The following is a 24,011-nucleotide window of genomic DNA, read 5'->3' as shown; positions in this document are numbered from 1 at the left end:
ATCCTTTGATGCAGGTGGTACAAGCCCTGCATTTTAGGATAAAGAATGGGCTAAATTGAAAGGATCAAATGGTTGGACCCTGGCAGATGGAGAAAAAAAGGAAGGTTTTTAGATGGATATATCCTTTGATGCAGGTGGTACAGGCCCTGCATTATAGGATAAGGAATGGGCTAAATTGAAAGGATCAAGTGGTTGGACCATGGAAGATGGAGAAAAAAAGGAAGGTTTTTAGATGGATATATCCTTTGATGCAGGTGGTACAAGCCCTGCATTATAGGATAAGGAATGGGCTAATTTGAAAGGATCAAGTGGTTGGACCATGGAAGATGGAGAAAAAAAAGGAAGGTTTTTAGATGGATATATCCTTTGATGCAGGTGGTACAGGCCTTGCATTATAGGATAAGGAATGGGCTAAATTGAAAGGATCAAGTGGTTGGACCATGGAAGAGGGAGAAAAAAAAGAAAGTTTTTAGATGGATATATCCTTTGATGCAGGTGGTACAGGCCCTGCATTATAGGATAAGGAATGGGCTAAATTGAGATGATCAAGTGGTTGGACCATGGAAGATGGAGAAAAAAAAGGAAGGTTTTTAGATGGATATATCCTTTGATGCAGGTGGTACAAGCCCTGCATTATAGGATAAGGAATGGGCTAAATTGAAAGGATCAAGTGGTTGGACCATGGAAGATGGAGAAAAAAAAGGGAAGTTTTTAGATAAATATATCCTTTGATGCAGGTGGTACAGGCCCTGCATTATAGGATAAGGAATGGGCTAAATTGAAAGGATCAAGTGGTTGGACCATGGAAGATGGAGAAAAAAAGGAAGGTTTTTAGATGGATATATCCTTTGATGTAGGTGGTACAAGCCTTGCATTATAGGATAAGGAATGGGCTAAATTGAAAGGATCAAGTGGTTGGACCATGGAAGATGGAGAAAAAAAAGGAAGGTTTTTAGATGGTTATATCCTTTGATGCAGGTGGTACAGGCCCTGCATTATAGGATAAGGAATGGGCTAAATTGAAAGGATCAAGTGGTTGGACCATGGAAGATGGAGAAAAAAAAAGAAAGGTTTTTAGATGGATATATCCTTTGATGCAGGTGGTACAAGCCCTGCATTATAGGATAAGGAATGGGCTAAATTGAAAGGATCAAGTGGTTGGACCATGGAAGATGGAGAAAAAAAAAGGAAAGTTTTAGATGGATATATCCTTTGATGCAGGTGGTACAAGCCCTGCATTATAGGATAAGGAATGGGCTAAATTGAAAGGATCAAGTGGTTGGACCATGGAAGATGGAGAAAAAAAAAGGAAGGTTATTAGATGGATATATCCTTTGATGCAGGTGGTACAAGCGCTGCATTATACGATAAGGAATGGGCTAAATTGAAAGGATCAAGTGGTTGGACCATGGAAGATGGAGAAAAAAAGTAATGTTTTTAAATGGACATATCCTTTGATGCGGGTGGTACAATCCCTGCGTCATAGGAAAAGGAATGGGCTAAATTGAAAGGATCAAGTGGTTGGACCATGGAAAAAAAAAAAATTTTTTTTTTAGATAGATATATCCTTTGATTCAGGTGGTACAAGCCCTGCATTATAGGATAAGGAAATGGGCTAAATTGAAAGGATCAAATGGTTGGACCATGGAAGATGGAGAAAAAAAAGGGAAGGTTTTTAGATGGATATATTCTTCGATGCAGGTGATACAAGCCCTGCATCATAGGATAAGGGATGGGCTAAATTGAAAGGATCAAGTGGTTGGACCATGGAAGATGAAGAAAAAAAAGGAAGGTTTTTAAATGGATATATCCTTTGATGTAAGTGGTACAAGCATTGCATCATAGGATAAGGAATGGGCTAAATTGAAAGGATCAAGTGGTTGGACCATGGAAGATGAAGAAAAAAAGGAAGGTTTTTAGATGGATATATCCTTTGATGCAGGTGGTAAAAGACCTGCGTCATAGGATAAGGAATTCCCTAAATTGAAAAGGTCAAGTGGTTGGACCATGGAGGGTGGAGAAAAGAGGAAGGTTTTTAGATGGACATATTCTTTGATGCAGGTTGTCCAAGCCCTGCATCATAAGATAATGAATGGGCTAAATTGAAAGGATCAAGTAGTTAGACCATGGAAGATGGTGAAAAAAGGAAGGTTTTAGTTGGTCATATCCTTTGATGCAGGTGGTACAAGCCCTGTATCATAGGATAAGGAATGGGCTTAATTGAAAGGATCAAGTGTTTGGACCATGGAAGAGGGGGAAAAAAAAAGGAAGGTTTTTAGATGGATATATCCTTTGATGCAGGTGGTACAAGACCTGTATCAGAGGATAAGGAATGAGCTAAATTGAAAGGATCAAGTGGTTGGACCATGGAAGATGGAGAAAAAAGGAAGGTTTTTAGATGGATATATCCTTTGATGCAGGTGGTACAAGCCCTGTATCATAGGATAAGAAATGGGCTAAATTGAAATGATCAAGTGTTTGGACCATGGAAGAGGGTGAAAAAGGGAAGGTTTTTAGATGAACATATCCTTTGATGTAGGTGGTACAATCCCTGCACCAAAGGATAAGGAATGGGCTAAATTGAAATTTTTCATTAAAATCCTATTTTAAACATGGAATATAGACAACTTCCTAAACTATAATGCAATAACCTGAATTTCCAAAATTCAAAGCCACAGGTCGTGAGTTGCTCTCCTTCAAAATGGAAACTGTTGCATTTGAGATAAAATATGATAGAAGATTGAAGTATGAGAGAAGAGGTGAATCAAACAAAAGGTGAAACAATCTAGGTAGCAGGGCGTGGGAAAAGCTAAGGGAGAGATTTGGAATATATGAAAGCAAAGATTGGAAAACACAAGGAAACTGATAAGCCAACTGTAATTATAAGAATGTAGATACTGTTTACATGATATTTTGTGTATATGTAGCATAAGAAATGAAATGCGGAGATATGTTGAAGAGGCATAAAAATGGGAGACGAGTTACAATAGGCTGGAATAGTGTGTTTTGAGATGGTTTGGTCCTCTGGAAGGTATGGAACACAATATAGGTTGGTGAAAGATTTAAGCAATTCAGAGGTGGGAGAGATGATGGATAGGAAGGGGCTACAGTATATCCAAGAAGCAAGCAAGTGGAGAGAATGGCATAACGTAGGTGATGGGGAGAGCTAACTTGGTGCTGATGAGTCTTTTAATCAGGTATGGCATGGCTACAGATGCAGAAGTAATCTAAATATAAAGTTTTATTTATAATTTTGAAGTTCAAAACATCAATGTGGCAGTGCCTATTGCCTTGGCTTTACTCTGGAGTTATCCTGTTAAAGGATATAGCTTTATATCGTTATAATTATTTCAACATTTAGTGATATCCCTGACAAGGGATGGCCCCCAAAGAAGAGTAAAAACCAATGTTCACTTTTAGAATTAAACTGAGAAATCATGCATATGTTTGTGGACGTATAAGGTGCATTGGGGACATCAGGTGATGTAACACATTTTTTAATAGGGCAGTCACATCCTTACAGGGTGGTCCAAGAAAAGTTTTTACTATTGACACCTTAACTCTCATTTGTTGGCTCCATGTGTAGCATCCTGACACACCACCTTGACTGATAGGCTAAATCAAGAAATTATTCCCACTGGCTTATGAGTTAGTCTCTCAAGATAAAGGCTTCAGGCACTTTCCCTAGGATGCGGCATTAACTCGGAATAGACATCAAGGCATGAGACACGATACTTACTAGTGACTCTTCAGCTGTCCCTTGTAGGTGGGCCACCAGTTAGGCTGCTGAATTAGCTTAGTCAAGTTAGTGAGCTTAGGCTTGTGCCCAAGCCTTCATCTCATCTGGATAACTTTGCTGGACAACAAATTTTTTCCTCATTTTCTTGGGAACATTGAATGTTGTCATTTGCTACGGTGGACTACTGTTAGATTATATTACTGTGGATTCGTTTACTTTTTACCATGTTCCTTTAAGTTTTGAAGACTTTAAATTTTTCATTTTAAATAAACCACATCATCACATAGCCCATACTGTTTTATATTAATACAAAATGTATCTGAAAGCCAAAATAACTCAATTTTCCATCTGGAAAGTTTTAAATTCACATCTACTTCAATATTCTATTTCATGCAATGACAAACCTACAGATAAGGTCTCAATACTTTCACACAAAAATGTACAGGTAGTCGCTGACTTATGACCTATGGGACTTACAACTGTTCGACTTTACAACATTTTTTTCAGTGTGATGACGTCACAAGTATGTCAGAAATAGTACACTGATAGGACAAATCTTTCCTCAAGAATAATCTATTTTCTTGTATAATAATGAACTATAGTCAAGCCTCGTTATTCGCGATACTTAGGTTACAGACACAGGCTCGATAAGCGAATTTTCGCGAATAAGTATTACACTAGGGTGGACTAACTCCTAACCTAAAAAGTCACTGCCCCTTGCCACGAGCATGTGGCTGAGCTGTTCATTAACACAATAAATACTGCCTAATATAGTTTTAATTTGGTTTCTACAACAGTTTATAATCATATGTACAGTGTACAGTACATTTGGACACATGTGCACTACGTACTGGACACAGTAAAGTTACAGTACAGTACTGTACTAAGGTAAAGTTTTCCTGTCTAGTAATACTGTACTATAACCTAATATTCACTGATATTGTAGTGTATATTACTGTAATATATGTACATGAATATTACTACAGTACAGCTTAACTATACTTACTGTAAGTGTTTGGTGTTTTCGTTCAAGACTCGTAGCCTACGCCACTACTCTAGAAGCATGACGCAACTTCTTATGTGTTGTCTCTTGCGTAGTATGTTATCTATACAGCTTATCTTATAAAACGGATTTTGAGCGAAGCGAAAAATTTATTTTTGGATGTGATAGACATGTCGTCCTGATGGAAGGTTCCTAATAGTAGCTTCCAAGGGAAATATGTACTACAGTGATATTCCCAGAGAATTTACCTTTAGGTCTCCTTAACATTCTCTTAAGGATATTGCATATATCAGGGGACGTATATCTTGATACGACACATAGCGATCTTCACCCCAAATAGCGTTTTCGCTTCGAGGGGGAAGAGTGGCAATTTTGGAAGGGGAGCCATTATCAAGGTTACCCAATTTCCCATACTACTATTGAGTATCAAGATGGCGCCATATCCAAGATTGCGGACATTCCTTGTAGCATTGAGCATGGTGCTACAGATATAGTACTTTCGGGAGGGATTCTGCGAAGACCTTTTCTATAGAAAAGGAGGGTGGGTCCATCAGGATGACATGGCTATCGCACCCAAAAATAGGTTTTTTGCTTCGCTCAAAATCCGTTTTTTGGGTCAAGCCATGTCGTCCTAATGGAAGTTTACCAGAGCATTACTGTATCTGTGGATTTTCATCGATGCCTTAACCTTGGGACAATTTTTCTATGGTCATCTTGACCATTTGAGACAAATGACGTTACCATTATCCGTCATTATCACTAATCATAGACAATGTTAGTGCTTCCTGCCCCCCCCCCCCCTCAGGGAAGAGTCATACTAGACGGTAGAAAAGGGGCCTCAATGTTAGCATATATTGTATGAACAAATATAAGTATTCACTGGGTATACAAACGGTCTCACGGTTTGTATATATTGTCGGAACAATATCAGTGTCCACTATATCCATTGTTTGTAAGCATACAATGATATGAGGTTTACTACATGAGTAAGTCAAAGAAATCTGGCATCATAAATATGCAAATTGCCAGGCGAATTAGGACGCAATTACATTCTAATAGACATTTATTTATAATAAATGACTAAATGAAATAACAAGTGAAATGAATGTAATATGATAAAGGAATTATACATGCAACATATACAGAAATTATTTTCCCCCTTTGAAAGGGAAGAAATGGTGAGTGCCACTCTAAGACTGAAAAATTTTAATAAATTTTTCCTTTATAATTTCTGTGAATGTTGTATCCTATCAATACTGTGTACTACGTACACATGGCACGAGTGTTATCTGTATAATTCCACACCTGAGATTTTGAACAGACTTAATGTCACCATGGTAACAGTCACTTAAAGGGTATCACACCAGAAGTGTTGACATCTTTTCCCTTTAATTGATAGTCCCAATCAATTAACTGTTCATTGCAGTAATTAGACGACAGGTTTTAATACACTACCTGCCGCCACTACATAATGCTTCAGTTCATGGACCTGCTTAGCATAGTGTTTGTAGAACACTCTGGATGATTTCCATCCAGTATATGAGCGAAGACGCTCAAAGTCCATATACTGAAAAAAGTTCAGTGATGAAGCAATTTTCCTCGGATCATGACCTGCGGGTGTACTGTCAGGATCTGCTCTGCGAATAAAGTAGGTGAGCTTCGCCCTCAGTTGTTTTAGGGATTCTCCTTTAAAGAGCTGTCCTCCCCTGAAGTCTGAAGTTCTATGAAGATAGACCTTTAGACACACTTCAGAGGGCAGATTCTCCAGTGGGTAGCTCGTTCTTAGCAAGAAAGGTTGGATCAAGAAAGAGATTCAGTTCTCCCACTTCTGTGAACTGAATGTGGCCCTCATTTCTAGATAGGGCTACTATTTCACTAACCCTAGCCCCAGAGGCTATAGCGAACAGAAAAATAACCTTCTGGGTTAGATCCTTGAGGGAACAATCTTCATTGTTCACAGATGAGGCATAATGTAGGACCTTGTCCAAAGACCATGAAATGGGCTTTGGAGGTGCTGCATGCCTAAGCCTTGCGCATGCCTTCAGAATCCTATTAAAGATTTCATTCGCCAGATCCACTTGAAAGGCATATAGAAGAGGTCTAGTCAAGGCTGACTTGCACGTAGTTATCGTGTTGCTGCCAGACCTTGATTATGAAGGTGGACAAAGAAGGACTAGTCAAGATAGAGTTGTGCCTTCGTTTAATGAGAAGGATTTAGATGAATTTTTATTTATTTATTTCTTTAAATAAAAGCTAAGAAATGTAAGTGGCCAGTAGAATATTGGGCTTATATGTTATCAAGAGTTTTCTGTGGTAAGGCACAACAAGTTTATGTTACTATTCCTGAGGATAGAGTAGATGATTACAAGTTCTTAAAAAATGCTATTTTACAAGTATATGAATTAACTCCCGAAGCTTATAGGATGAAGTTTAGGAGTTGGACAAAACAAGATAAGCAGACATATGTAGAATTTAGTAGAGAAAAATCAGATTGTTTTGATATATGGTGTAAAGCAGCAGAGTGTAGGGATGATTTTGATAGATAAAGAGAAATCATTTTAATTGAACAGTTTAAGAATCATGTTACTGAGAACATTAAGGTTTACTTAAATGAAAGAAAGTTATCTACCCTTCGTGAAACAGCTGTATGTGCTGATGATTATGTACTGGCTCACAAGGAATCTAGGTCTAATGATAGGTTTAATAGGTCAAAAGACTATAGGGACATGCAAAAAGCATACCAATACGGATGATGTAGATCAAAGGTCTAATTCTGATTCACATGCCGTCTCAAAGCAGCAGTTTTGATAGCAATTCTATTTCTAGCAGTTCTGTAGTATAGAATTATTGTAAGAAACAAGGTCACATGGTGTCTGAATGTTTTAAGTTGCAAAGGAAAGAAGCTAAAACTGTGGCTCTTGTAACTCTACCAAAGTCTTGTTATGGTGTGCTACTAGTAGAGGTTAACACTATAAATTACCACGTTTTTTACAGAATTCTTGCTAATTCCAGTGTTTGTTCCTGACCTGTTGATAAGGTTTTCAAGCCATATAGTGCTAAGGGGTTTGTTGCTGTTGATGGTGGCTCACTACACCCTTTATGCATCATGCGTGATACTGGTTGTGCCCAGTCACTTGTTTTGAGGAAAGTTGTCGCTGTGACGAAGCATTCGTTTACTGGGAAGAATACTCTCGTTCGTGGGGTTGGTTCCCATCTTAGCGTTCCCTTGCATCGTAAGTCTTCATTGTGACTTGTTATCAGGACCTGTTGTTGCTGGTGTGGTTTATGTGTTGCCTATTAATGGCGTTCAATTTGTGCTTGGTAATGACTTGGTAGATGAGAATGTTTACGTCTGATCAAAGATGGTTAAGGAGCCAGTTCTTGATCAGGAGTTGGAGGTTCTTAGTCCTGATTTGTCTACTCTGTTTTCTTCGAATGCTGAGACTCATGAGAAGACTCAGACTTCTACCTGCACACCTGACAATAACGTGCCAGTTTGTGATAATGCCTCCATTATTGTTTCTTCTACCGACTCGCCTCGTGAGGACTCGTTGGATTGTGTTGCTACTTCCACTAATAATTGTTCTACTGACCTATCTCGTGAAGATACGTTAGTTTGTGATATTTGTTCAACTGTTGACTGTTCTTCTAATATGTCTAGTAATGATGTGTTAGTTCCTGATAATGTTTCTGCTATCAACTGTTCTACCAACCTGTCTCGAAAAGACCCTTTGGTTCGCAATGTCATGTCTTTTGTCTGCTTTACTAACTTGTCTTTTGAAGACATGTGAGTTTGTGATGATTCTCTGTTTGAGATTTCTAATGACCTGTCTTTTGTAGATACTTTTGCTTGTGATGATGTCTCTTCCGATGATGATGTTAACTTGTCTGAGACATTTTTGTTTGATCTGTTTAATAATGATTTGTCTTATTCCAGACATGTGTCAGAAACAACTGTCATTTTGTTATTCAATGAATATTGTAATCCTAATCTGATTCGAAGTTGATTGTAATTGAGAAGTCTGACCAATCTGTTGTTCAGGTTATTATCCTTGTAAATCGAAACATTAATGTTCTTGGCCTCTCTCATGAACATTATATGACTGCTCATTTTGAAGTGAGTAGGATTTTGAATTATGATATAAGAAATTTTCATTTGCATGATATTTGGCAGGATGTGAATCAGTTTTTTATGCTTGCCCTGTGTGTCAAGCCATTGTGAAATCCAATCATTCTTATCCGAAATCCTCTAATGTACTTTCCTGCATTTAATGTTATTTTGTCATGCCCATATAAATGATGTTAAATCGAGGCCGAAAAAAGGCATAGGTTAAATATTATTTGTGAATGTTTTATCTGATAAAAGGAAACATTTTAGTTTTCATTGTAATGATTTTTATTGATATTTTGTGATTGTCAACTATGTAATATTTTGAGGTTTCACTTAGATTTTGTAATGCAAAACTGTGTCTAATTTTCATTGAAATGAAATATTTGTATTTGTAACCTTGTATGATAAAATCATTTTGTTTGTATTTGTGAAATTTTTGGTTAGTGACCCCCAACTTTTCGCTAAGCAGGGCGATTTGTTATATATCACGTTAAATTTATGTATATTGTATTACAAAAGTTGTGAAGATGGCTTGTGTTTTTCATATATGTTAATGTAGAATAAACCTTCCTTTTTTATATATGTTAATGGAATTATAAATGAAAATATCACTGTGTTTAACTTCTACGAAAGTTCTTGATTCTACTTCGGCGTCAGCCGTCTGATGCGTGAGAGCTATACAGTGCAAGATGATTCGAAAATGGGTTCATTGCGTGGCATTATGTTGCATATGCTAGTCCGAGACGCTTCTAGTGCATCACGATTATTCGGGAGTATTGGTCCCGCTTATATACAGTATAGGACAGGTGACGAACGGGAGAAGGCAGAGAGACGAGAGAGACCTTACTGAACACTACTTGAGTTTGGAGATATTCTTCAGCTACAACCTCTGTGATTTTGGAAGTTAGTGACTACACACAACGATAGAGTATTTTGAAGAAGATTAAAACAATATACATCATCAGACAGAGGCACTGATTCTTTGTGTCAACATTTTACATCTGAAACTACTCAACGCTATCTGTCTCTGGCTGCATAGAAGTTTGGAAAGTCAACTCTGAGCAGCCTGTACAGCCCTGATGATTGATTAATTCCTCAAATTAATCAATCAATCATCAGGGTTGTACAGGCTGCTCAGTCTTCACTAATAATGAAATCAAGGCATGATCAGATGTCCCATCTGGAGAGCCAACCTTATTCGTTATAACGCCAGGGGAGTCAGTGTATACGAGATCCAAGCAGTTTCCAGACCTGTGAGTAGCTTCACATATGATTTGCTCACAGCCAGCGTCAGAGGCAAAGTCTAAAGTTCTTAAGCCATGGTAATCAGTAGGAGAAGCAAATGCAAAATTCAACTACTCCCTATGGTGAGGCCTTCTTATCATCTTCTTGTATCTTAGCCATAATGGTAAGAAGGCAATCAAAGATAGTATCATCCATGTCTGGATTTCGGTAGATCGACCACAAATAGAAGTTGTTATGCCTGCTACAAGATATTATTACCTGAATCTCATGACATCCACATTCATAGCAGTAATCATGAAAAGCAGGTTACTCAGTCCTAATATACACTGCCATTCCCCTGACCCTAGGAATGACATCCCGTTTCAAAATTATTAGCTTCTTAAAACCAGTTATAAGGAGCTCAAATGAGTGCTTCATATTAGAAACTAGAGATTCTGAGCACAAAAGAATATCATACTGTCTGGACACAACTGTAAATTCTTGAATATTTGCATGAAGACCATGAATATTGCAATACAGTAAATGACACTGATGAATTCTAAGATGTATTGGTCCAAGATTTCGCTTAATGTCTCCAGACAGGATAAGAATTAATAGGAGTAAAAAAAGATGTATCATATTTAAAAACTAAATTAACAAAAGTAACAAAAACAATTTGCACAGAAATATATATTAAGTGATTGATAAAACCCATAGACTATAGATAAAAGTCGGAAAAACTGGTCAACATGGTGGAGGCGATACACCTTATAAGGTGTAAGGATAAGGATAGCCACTTCAACTAAAAGGAAGGCAGTAAGGATGGTTTTGAAAAGAAAAAGAAACAGATAAGGAAAAGACAACCTGTTGATAAACCACTCGTCATCTATGGGCCTTCTATCAAGCCTGCCCAACAAACCATTGAAAAAAAACAAGGAGAAAATAAAATGGGATAAAATAGTGTGCTGAGTGTACCCTCAAGCAAGGGAGCTCCAATCCAAGACAGTGGAAGGCCATGGTACAGAGGCTATGGCACTACTCAAGACCAGATAACAATGGTTTGATTTTGGAGTGTCCTCCTAGAGGAGCTGCTTACCACAGCTGAAGGGTCTCTTCTACCCTTACCAAGAGAAAGTACCCACTGAACAATTACAGTACAGTAGTTAATCTCTTCTACGAAAAAAAATATTTGGTAATTTCAGTGTTATTTAGTGCATGAGGACATAAGAGAATGTATAAAGTATAGGCCAGACTATTCTGTGTGTAAGTAAAGTAAAAATAAGCCGTAACCAGAGAGAAGGGCCCAATGTAGTACTGTCTGGTCAGTCAAAGGACCCAATAACTCTAGCGATAGTATCTCAACGGGTGGCTGGTGCCCTCTCCGACCTACTACCTATAAAGTCAAACAGCATATTAGGAAGTGATGATTACTTTTAGCATAATCATTCAGATATTTTGCCTTCAGAAGCTTCAGATAATATGAGATCTATAAAAATTGGGTGGCAATCGACAGGGCTAGAGCTATAACCATATTTACCTAATTGAGATCATTAACAGTTTACTAACAGGTGCAAAAAGAACCTCTTCTTGGCATTTAAGAAAATAACTGACAGTTGTCAGTTCAGTTTCAGGAAAACTGGAATGACGTAGATTGAGTTTCCCATGGCTCTGCTTATTTTCAAACTATTCATATCGACAAAAAGATTAGCTTTCCTTTGGTCATTGAGTTTAAGCTACTGTATAAAGGAACTTTTAGGTCTATACAAAAGAGTGCAGACATAAGTGTAGCCCAGCACTCATGTTCCTGAGTTTTGGCATAAACTCTGAGCTAAACTATTCCAAATCAATTTTGATCTATTCCTTTGCCAAGGATGATAAGCCTCATGTTTCTCAAAACGAGTATTTGCACGATCATTATTGAACTATAGTGAAAACCAATCTGTCGTGGACGCTGAGACGATTTCTGACCCACTGTATAGGGTACTCGTGTCAAAATAATTAAACCACTTTAAGGAAAAATGAACACTTTAGTTAGACACGAGCCATCCAAACTGAATGAAACTATATAGCGTAGCTGCTTAATGACAGATGCCGTTCTTTTTTTTATTAATCTCATAGGATTAACCAGAGGTTAAATTCTCTCTCTCTCTCTCTCTCTCTCTCTCTCTCTCTCTCTCTCTCTCTCTCTCTCTCTCTCTCTCTCTCTCTCTCTTCTGTTATTCTTGCCGGGCAGATATTTTTCATAAGGTAAGGTTTCCATTTCTATAATGATAATTGGGACCAACTACATTTTTCTTTTTCGAAATCATAATCCCAGGTTATTTGTCAGTCTTAATAAGACTCTGGCCAATGGTGAGTTTTAATTTGAATGACTAGTTTACATCTTAAAGGTCACAAGGATAAATTTATCAGGCAGACCAGTGAGCCATATATAATCCCCTGAATCGAGTTAATAATACAATGCTCAAACTTTAACGATTGAAACTTTTCCAACTCGTGGAAACATTTCACAGTGTATACAAGTATTTCACAGAGGAGAAGATGTACAGCGCCCTTTTACTGATGTAAAAAAGCATGTATCCGCAGTTCTGAAGCCACGAATGTACCTGAAAGAACAGTTCGACGAATAACCAAGCAGGAAGAATGTGGAAACCAAATTTCAAAAAAGAACAAAGCATCATCCTCGTACTATAACTGTTCTAGACGACTACGGCAAGAGAGTTTTAAGAACATTGTTAAACGTTTATGCACAGGAAATCCTCACCCTTGAAAAAAAACTGATGAAAGCTAAAAAAAAAATTGCATTCATTGAAGGCAAAGAATCTCTAAGGAAAGTCCGACGTGATATACAGTATATATATATATATATATATATATATATATATATATATATATATATATATATATATATATCATATATATGTATATATATATATATATATATATATATATATATATATATATATATACATATATATATATATATATATATATATATATATGTATATTCTTATGAAGCTGGTCTAGTGTAGAATAAATAAATTATTCAGGTATTTTATTTATGTTTTCATATGTGCATTGAAGAGGTAAATAGCCAGCTCTTAAGATGAGTTCCTCTCATGTAGGTATACGTTTGTTATGTAAATTACGAAAGACTTTCGTCATTAATTTCATTGTATTTTTTCATTCAAGTCAGTATATGTAAATTTACGTTATCTTTAAGAATTAATTTTTTACTTCACATACTTTTTTTACGAAGTGTTACGTAATCTATTATATTATTATTATTATTATCATCATTATTATCATTATTACTAGCCAAGCTACAACCCTAGTTGGAAAAGTAAGATACTATAAGCCCAAGGACTCAAATAGGGAAAAATAGCTTAGTGAGGAAAGGAAATAAGGAAATAAATGAATGATGAGAATAAATTAACAATAAATCATTCTAAAAAAAGTAACAACGTCAAAACGGATATGTCCTATATAAACTACTAACAACGTCAAAAACAGATATGATATATATAAACTATAAAAAGACTCATGTCAGCCTGGTCAACATGAAAGCATTTGCTCCAACTTTGAACTTTTGAAGTTCTACTGATTCAACTACCCGATTAGGAAGATCATTCCACAACTTGGTAACAGCTGGAATAAAACTTCTAGAATACTGTGTAATATTGAGCCTCATGATGTAGAAGGCCTGGCTATTAGAATTAACTGCCTGCAAGTATTATGAGCAGGATAGAATTGTCCAGGGAGATCTGAATGTAAAGGATGGTCAGAGTTATGAAAAATCTTATGCAACATGCATAATGAACTAATTGAACGACGGTGCCAAAGATTAATATCTAGATCAGGAATAAGAAACTTGATAGACCGTAAGTTTCTGTCCAACAAATTAAGATGAGAATCAGCAGCTGAAGACCAGACAGGCGAACAATACTCAAAACAAGGTAGAATGAAAGAATTAAAAAACTTCTTCAGAATAGATTGATCATCGAAAATTTTGTAAGACTTTCCCAATAAGCCAATTTTTTGTGCAATTGAAGAAGGCATAGACCTAATATGTTTCTCAAAAGTAAATTTGGTGTCGAGAATCACACCTAAAATTTTAAAAGAGTCATACAAATTTAAAGAAACATTATTAATACTGAGATCCGGATGTTGAGGAGCCACCTTCCTTGACCTACTTACAATCATACTTTGAGTTTTGTTAGGATTCAACTTCATACCCCATAATTTGCACCATGCACTAATTTTAGCTAAATCTCTATTAAGGGATTCACCAACCCCAGATCTACATTCAGGGGATGGAATTAATGCAAAGAGAGTAGCATCATCAGCATATGCAACAAGCTTGTTTTCTAGGCCATACCACATATCATGTGTATATAGTAGGAAAAGTAATGGGCCAAGAACACTACCCTGTGGAACACCGGATATCACATTCCTATACTCACTATGGTGCCCATCAACAACAACTCTTTGAGATCTATTACTTAAAAAAATCAATAATAATGCTAAGAAACGACCCACCCACTCCCAACTGTTTCAGTTCGAAAACAATGGCCTCATGATTAACACGGTCAAAGGCAGCACTAAAATCAAGGCCAATCATACGAACTTCCTGACCACAATCAAGGGATTTCTGTACAGCATTGGAGTTTGTTAGAAGGGCATCACATGCTCCAAGGCCTTTACGAAAACCAAATTGCAAACTAGGAAATAGATGATTACCTTCAGCAAACTTATTAAGACATTTTGCCAGAAGACGTTCAAAAATTTTAGATAATATGGGAGTTATGGAAATTGGGCGGTAATCAGTGTTACTTGAGCTACTAGAAACACATTTACATAGAGGAGTAACAGCTCCTCTTCTTGCTAACTTGCACAAAATAACAGATAACTTTGGAGCCAAGAAATCTGCTGTCTTTATAAAAAACAAAGGAAAAATACCATTTGGGTCTACACCTCCAGAAGCCTCAAGGTCCATCAACAGAGCTTTAATTTCACGAGATCGAAAAGCTAAACTAGTTAGTTTAGCCTCAGGAAAACAGGAATGAGGAAGTTCAAGTTTTTCATTACTCTGTTTACTGTCAAAAAACATCAGACTGAACCATCTGGTTTAAGTAAAGGAGGAACTGTTGCATCTACACCAAAGAGTGCAGATTTAAGGGTAGACCACCATTTATGTTCCTGAGTTGTACCAGAAAGGTTTTTTTATGGTTAAATTGTACTCCTTTTCAGTTGAGGCATAAACTCTCTGAGCAAAAGCTCAAAGCTGAGTATAGTTGTTCTAGTTCAAATCAGATCTGTTACCCTTCCAAAGATGATAGGCCCTCGGCTTCTCCAAATAAGCACGTCTACAATCATCATTGAACCACGGTTTGTCCTTCACTCGGTACCTTAGCACATGAGAAAGGATACGCCTATCAATTATGTTGACTAGATTCTCATTCAAAGGGACAACAGGATCTACACTACTATATAATTGTGACCAATTCAAGCACAAAAGATCATGCAAAATCCCATTCCAGTCTGCTTGGGATTTCATATAAATTTTACAAGAGTATGATATATCAGGGACAGGCTGCTCAGTCTTCACTACTAATGAATTCAAGGCATGATCAGATGTCCTGACTGGAGAACCAACCTTACTAGTTATAACGCCAGGAGAGTCAGTGTATATGAGATCCAAGCAATTACCAGACCTGTGAGTAGCTTCATTTATGATTTGCTCACACCCTGATTCAGAGGCAAAGTCTAAAGCTCTTAAGCCATGGCGATCGGTAGGAGAGATAAAACTTAACCACTCCCTATGGTGAGCATTAAAATCACCAACAAAGACAAAAGAAGCCTTTTTATCATCTTCTTGTATCTTAGCCATAATGGTAAGAAGAAAATCGAAGATAGAATCATCCATGTCAGGATTCCAGTAGATCGAACACAAATAAAAGTTGTGATGCCTGCCACAAACTTTTATTACCTGAATCTTATGACATCCACATTGATAGCAGGACTTATGAGAAGCAGTGTTATATGATCCATAAGAGATATGAACAAGGGTGTATGTAAATGTTTTTTATATTTTTATGAGGTATTGCATCATGTTTGTAACTAAGTACATAATTCTTATATGTGACACATGCTTTGGAAGGTTCTTGAAAAACCCAGCGTAAGTTTTTACCTATTTTTATTTCGAGGACAAATATGGGCGGAGCTAGCTGAGAGAGAGAGAGAGAGAGAGTCGTCTCGCGGTTGTGTTTGTATGCGTCCGAGAGAGTAATTTTTGGCAACCTTACACCCTTAGGCCAACCCCGAAGCTCCCAGAAGCGAAGCAGCTGTCGTGGGGCAGAAGAGAAACAGCTGTCCTGTGAAAGAGCCAAAGTTCCCCCTCTCTCTTTTCTAAGTGCCTTCAGTGTGTCCTCTCCAAGGTAATTTTGTGCCCCAAAGTAAATCGTGTGTTGAAACGATATGAAAGAAGAAAAAGGGGATTTTAGATTTATTGTGTTGTGGTGAGTGTTGCTATTGTGTAAATTTTTGTAACTGGTCCTGTGCAAGTAAATGTGTGAAGTTAGTAAGTTTATCAGTTACTTTATGTAAGTTCTTTAAGAATTTAAGTATTATAGTGCAATTACTTTTTTTTGTCTTAGTCTAAGGTTTATTCAGATTTAATATTTCAAGTCAAGTGATTATATAATTTTCAGAGCGTAACACTGTTTTGTCCTAATCTAAGTTTTGTTCAGACTTAATATTTCGAGTGATTGATATTTTTATGTAAATTCTTTCAAAGTGTTGTAATTTATATAGGATATATCGTTTTTGTAAAGAGTGTATTATTTCAACAACCAGTGTGTTTTTTTTTTTCATACTCGCTTGTATCATGTTGATGAATCGAAGTAAGAAGTTGTTTTAATAGATCGTAATAGTAATTACCCAGTTTTGTTTTGAGTGTACTTAAGAGACCTTTGGATATTCAGTGTTTTTATACATTGCTGTCTGGGAGTTATATAATTGTCTCAGAGTTCGTTTGTTTAATATTACCTTTTGATTTATTCATTAAAAATATATTTACATTGTGAATAGTATTGATAATAAAGAATACGCATAATAAGAGTATTATGAGCTGCTCCATCTTTGTACAAATTAAACATACACAGGTCATAAATGCATGTACTATTCATGATCTCAGCGGGCTTCCTTACTTAAAATATTGAGCAAAATCTTTGTTTTTGTTTTTTATAACTGGACGTTTTTGTTAGGACGACCAAAAGTTTTGGCTGAGCTTATTACAGTTATTACGCAGCCAATAAGTTTTAAGGTCTAAGGATGGCAGAAGGGCCAAGAAAACTTGAATTAATTTCTGGGTCGTAATTTAGGTCTCTTCATGATGGAAAAGGCATTAGTCTTAGATAGTGACAAAAGCCTCTTACTTGGGTATAAGAACCAGCTACCAGTGAACCACTATACATAGTTTTTGTCCACTTAATCACAGAATTCTTTATACCTATATCTGAATCTAAATGCAGTAACTGGTATTGGGAACATCACCTTTCTTCCACTATCCAGTATCTTCTCCTTTCCCGTTTGCTCCCTCACTCCCTTCTGTTTCGCTTTCCACTTTCCACAGATGCCCCCTTATTCTCTTACACACCAATAAACATGCAGATGCATATTATATTATATTATATTATATTATATTATATTATATTATATTATATTATATTATATTATATATTATATTATATTATGTTATAACATCCTGCTTTTCCAACTAGGGTTGTAGCTTAGCAAATAATAATGATAATGATGATTATAACGTGGTTGAGATAGTATTTATAGAATAGGATTGCTGGTCGGACGCACTGCAACGCTTGCAGGAATCCGTTCCCGGTTGTAAAGGCCAGACAATACAAAAACAGAAGTATCAAATATTCACATTAGGCCAAGGGTTTGCCCAATAGCCAATAGTATCTTCTCTTTATTTATTTATTTTTTTTTTTTTTTAACAATTGAACTTAGTGTAACTTTGCCCCATGCTGCTCTGTCTAGTTATGATGTAGTCTAGATTATGACAGTGACTTCCAGAGACGTACTAAGTATCAGTGACTTCGTCCTGAAGGCTTTGATTACTAGAAACTAGAAAACAAATAAAGTCTCCTCCTTTCGAAGAAAGGGCACATGCCAATGCTGGAGCCTAGATTCTTCCTTGTGGAAGAACCTTGCACTTGAAATGAAAGTAACTTTGTTTCCTTTTCATGTAAAAGTTCCTCCAGCAATGGATGATCTATGCTCGCCCATTAGCATGTGCCCCGTTTTGAACATAGGTAAAAAGTTAGTTCTATTCTTCTCTTAATTTTTCTTTTCTAAATTTGGCCATTTTGCTTTGCCTATTTCCGCCAGACCTCCTTCCAGGCCATCTTTACTTCCCTCCCTTTTCCATGGAGTGCTCAGCCCTTCCCTCCTCCCCTCCTTCCTTTCCTCTTATGCATCCTATTCGCTCCCATTCCCTTTTTCCTTTCCTTATCTCGAAGTTCTCTCCTGCCACATTTCCTGATTAACCGGTCATACCACAATGTCTGTATCAAATCAGCCAGTCACAATATAATACACAGCATGTTGTAATTGGATACGTGACATTATCAAGTATCACCAGGAACATTTGAATAATAGGTTCCCTGTTTTTAGCAAAAAGTATAACCAAAATGTCTCTGTCAGTAAAGCAAGATTTCATTTTAAGGTATGATTCAACACATTGGTAAAAATTTTATCATTCTACTCACCATTAGTTCACTAGATTTATGATGACTTCGAATTTTTTTCTAGCATCACCTGAGATTTTGATGAATTAAATTCCTGTATTGCATTTTTGTATTTCTAAACTGCTACGATGAAAGGAACAAGACGTTATTTCACAATAATAAAGTAATGACTTGATTATCAAATAAAATACCTCTAATGAACTTAGCCAATGTAACTGTGTCATCTCTCCTTGGTGTACATAACATGAAAATTTGAATTTGATTTTTTTTAAAAGTTTGATAACTTTTTTCTTATCATTATAGATCTTACTATTCTTCCGTAATATTTTTAGATAGCATGTTTATATATTAAGATAAGTATAAATTTTGAGGCCCTTTGCTCAAATAGGCGTGGGAGAAGATGATAATTATTCCATATGTTAACGATAAAAGTCTAGAAAACCAACTACAAATGATAAAATTATATCAAACACCAAAGCAACCATAATTAGTAGATAACTCTATAGTAATTATCTAGATTCTAGAAAATTCTCTCTTTGCACCACTCATAGCTGAACCATGTCAAGTAAGGGTATCATGATCGACTATATTCTAAAATGTCTGTGCGTTGTTAGAAAGAAAGTGCCAGGTCACTTTCGTTGTGCACGCGTGAGAATTCGTGAAATAAGCCCTATAGCAAGATATATGACGTAAATGCGTGAATCACGCTCATTGCGTGAGAGCTGGAAGCTCTATGTTCATGACATCGTGAAACATGGAATCTCCCAATAAACTTTCAAGTGATATATTTTTTTTTTCTCCTTTTCTCGGTGTCATCCGTAGCAGCTGTCGGAAAGTGAATCCAGATGAAGAGAACACGGTTCGTCAACCAGGCTTGTTCATTTGTAAATAGCGGAGTCAGCCATTGGTTTCTCATTTTCTCAATCATAGATTCACATTCACATAGTTCCCTCGACAGGTAAAGGAAGTTTTAGGTCTACAACGAGCTCTATGATCAAGAGGTAGGACTAACGAAAGAAAGCCTTGGCGTATTCTAACTTCATGTCTTAAGATATAAGTAAACACTAAATTCCCACCTGATACTAAACAACGTTCTTCCCTTAGGAATATGCCGAGGATCAATACAGAAGCAGAACTTTCAGATAAGGAAAGTTTACAAGCTTTCAGAACTTAATAAGCACTGGTCCACAAAACATGAAGCTCAGGAATTAAACTCTAAAGAAATTTGTTTGAAAGATTTTAAACTGGCATCTTATGGGTATGGGTGACTTTCTTTTCCCTTTTCAATCAAGCCTGGAATATTCGGGGAACTGGATACTGCCGTTGAGGGCATTGGGAAGGAGATGATCCTTAATAGGTCAATAGTAATAGAAAAAAATTAAACGACAAAAAGCATGAGAAGGACGTTCGAACACTGAAATACTTTTCCAGTTATAATCTTGAATTGGTCTGAGTATGCCAGAGTCAAATCCTCTGTACCTTGCTAATGTTAGTCTTCCAAGTACCACTTAATTCCTTCTAATTTTATCAAAATTCTGCCAATGAGAAATAGTATCGTTATAAGAAGCGGTTTCATGCACTGTAAACTTGTCCAAATAGCTGTAACTGATGTACCATTTGAACTTGCACGATTACATTAACTATCTCAATTTCTCGAATTTCATACGGCCTTATTTTGAAATTTTCTTTCTTTCAAGTATAATTACTTTCTCTCTAGGGGACTACCAAAAAAAAAAAAAAAATACTGTATTGTCTTTCTCAGTTTTGTTTGATAGCTTCAAGTTCATCTTTTAAATAATTCTAACATAAATTTTAGCACCAAGCTCTGTAATCTGAATGATTTTCTGCCGATTAAGACAAAATAAATTTCGGTTTTTTATTTTTCTATATTTTGCCTTTTAGTACAATATCCTCTGGAAAAACGGAAAATTATCCGCATCTCTCTCGGTGATTCTATATTTTTAGAGATACAAAATGAGTTTGAATTAGAGACAGCATGACTCTCCGACTTGTAATTCAAGTACCTTTAGCTAAGTTTGATACAGGATATTTGTTTTTTCATTTGAAGAAAATTCTCGTTATAGTTGATAGGATAATAATTTATCGTCCAACAGAGGAGTAAAGTCATTCCTTGATAGGTATCCTTCCTCAATCAAATTTGTAATTTCTTTTAGCAGTAATCGTAGGGCAAATATGTAATACAGCTCAGCTCATTTAAAAATCTTCCAATTCTTTCTAGGACGTCAATAGTGAAAAAAAAAAACTCACAAAATTCAAAAGAAAATATGACTAAGTGTAACTTTTTACCAAAGAAATATTGAAATGGCTAGTTAAATATAAAATCAATGAACAGCTCCCCATAGCACCTACTTTCCACTTATATTAAAGGGTATATTTTCAATGGCAATTCGTTTTGCTTGCATTCAAGAATAAGGACTAAAAGCGTATGGGTTTATTAAGAAAAGATAATAATGATTATACCATTTATCCTCACTGTACTGTTCAAAATAATTTTTTCTTCGAATTCGTTGCGAGATTTGGTCTGCTTAAATGATTTGTCTGGATACGTGTACCTGAGTGATGGTTGATTGTTGTGGTTCTACTTCTTTGTGCGTTTAAGAGAGAGAGAGAGAGAGAGAGAGAGAGAGAGAGAGAGAGAGAGAGAGAGAGAGAGAGAGAGAGACACTCCGTCAAAACTTTTGCAATTTTATCTTATAGCTAATAAAGAGATGATATTTACCTCCACTTGGATGAAATCATGTATCAGATATTAACTATCTCTTCCTCGTGTTCGTATGGTACTCTCTCTCTCTCTCTCTCTCTCTCTCTCTCTCTCTCTCTCTCTCTCTCTCTCTCTCTCTCTCTCTCTCTCTCTCTCTTCAAAATCTCAGTAAATGAATTATTTTGTGTCCTTGAAAGATTTTAAAAAGATAGGCGACGAAGAGTGTTATCAAGACTATCTTCAACAGAAGTGAATATTTGGAGGCTGCATTATTAGTCCTATGAGGAGTTGCTACTTTACAAGGACAAAATTTAAGGGACAGTTGGTGGCGTTTAACTTGCGGTCTTTCAATCAAGTTCTGCCTAATTGATCGGAGTATCTAAGTTCAACTGTCCAAATTACTCAATATCATGACCTAGAAACAAAAAGTAGTAAAACATGTCACGGAGGGTAGAAATTCATATATGAAATTACCGTTATGAATCGAAGAGTTGGGAATCTTATGCAACAGAGCCAATTATTTCTATTTTTTTCATATAAAACAAAGTCCCATTCTAGAGAAAATCTTTTAGAAAGTAGGCGTTTAAAAAAATGGCATCATATCCTATCGATATTTATTCGATTATATTTGTTTAATAGATATTCAATTAAGTATCTGTTCGAATGTTGAGGGAATTTTGTATTCACTCATTAATCTATTCTTCACTTACTACTAATCATAAATTACTTAGCGGATTACGACATTTGTGCAATTACTTACAATTCTATGGTAATATTAAAAACACATACAAACACACACATACTGTATACTGCATATATGAATATATATCACTAACACTCATAATTTTATTCAATGTAAATATCAAGTACAATAGCATTTAATATCGAATTCTACCTTTAGAAATGTATATCCACTGGAAATTCATTTATGATAATAGCTTCTGGCTGGGCAAAGAGCTCAATAACATAAGAAGAGTTTTCCTCTCTCTGTGTGGCCTTTTCTCTAAAAACCTGGTCAAATGTGGATACCTGGCAAGTAGTGCTTATTTTTTTCATAACTATTCGTTACGTTTATTTGTGCAAATATATTCTAATTAACCAACTTGATTGATCTATTTTAAAGTTTATACAGTATATGAATGACTTATTTTTACGATGTTACTGAGCTTAAAACGTTTCATATATTTTGTTGGTTTCTTTTATATAGTTTGTTTGTTATTCCCTTATTTCATATCCTTAATGGGCTGCTTCTCCTATTGGAGGGTATTCTTCATTCCCAACCAGAGTTGTGACTTAGTTACTACTACTACTACTACTACTACTACTACTACTACTACTACTACTACTACTACTACTAATAATAATAATAACTGAATTATTCAAAACTTTGAACATTAACAACAGGCATAGGATCAGTAACTAATGTGCACTGTCCAGTTGACGGGCACCAAAGAGGTCACAATGCTGGAACCGAGTGACCCACGATCTCTCCTTTTTTTTATTCCGTCTTGGGTAGAGTCCCCACAGACATGGTTTCGGCTACGAGGCATAATGTAGGTTCAAATCTTTGCCCAGCCAAAAGCTATTATCATAAATAAATTTCCAGTGGCACCTGCCACCCGTTGAGATACTACCGCTAGAGGGTTATGGGGTATTTTGACTGGCCAGACAGTACTTCATTGGATCCTTCTCTCTGGTCACGGTTCACTTTCCCTTTGCCTACATATACACAGAATAGTCTGGCCTATTTTTTACAGATTCTCCTCTGTCCTCATACACCTGACAACACAGATTATCAAACAATTTTTCTTTGCTCAAGGGGTGAACTACTGCACAGTAATTGTTCAGTGGCAACTTTCCTCTTGGTAAGGGAAGAAGAGACTCTAGTTATGGTATAACTCCAAAATCAAAACCATTGTTCTCTAGTCTTGGGTAGTGCCATAGCCTCTGTACCATGGTCTTCCTCTGTCTTGGGTTAGAGTTCTCTTGCTTAAGAGTACACTTGGGCACACAATACTATCTTATTTTTCTTCTTCTTGTTTTGTTTAAGCTTTTATAGTTTATGTTTATGTTTTAATGTTGTTACTGTTCTTGAAATATTCTATTTTTCCTAGTTTCCTTTCCTCACTGGGTTATTTTCCCTGTTAGAGCCCATGGGCATATAACATCCTGCTTTTCCAACTAGGGTTGTAACTTAGTAAGTAAGTAATGATAATAATAATAACAACAACCATAACAATAATAATAATGATAATAATAATAATAATAATAATAATAATAATAATAATAATGATAATAATAATAATAATATTAATAAAAAGGTAGAATTCGATATTAAAGGCCATAGTGGTGTATATATATATATATATATATATATATATATATATATATATATATATATATATATATATATATATATATATGTTTTTACGAAGCAGGTCTAGTGT

The sequence above is a fragment of the Palaemon carinicauda genome, chromosome 4 (assembly GCF_036898095.1).
Source record: "Palaemon carinicauda isolate YSFRI2023 chromosome 4, ASM3689809v2, whole genome shotgun sequence".
NCBI lineage: Eukaryota > Metazoa > Arthropoda > Malacostraca > Decapoda > Palaemonidae > Palaemon > Palaemon carinicauda.
This window is presented reverse-complemented; position numbering follows the sequence as displayed.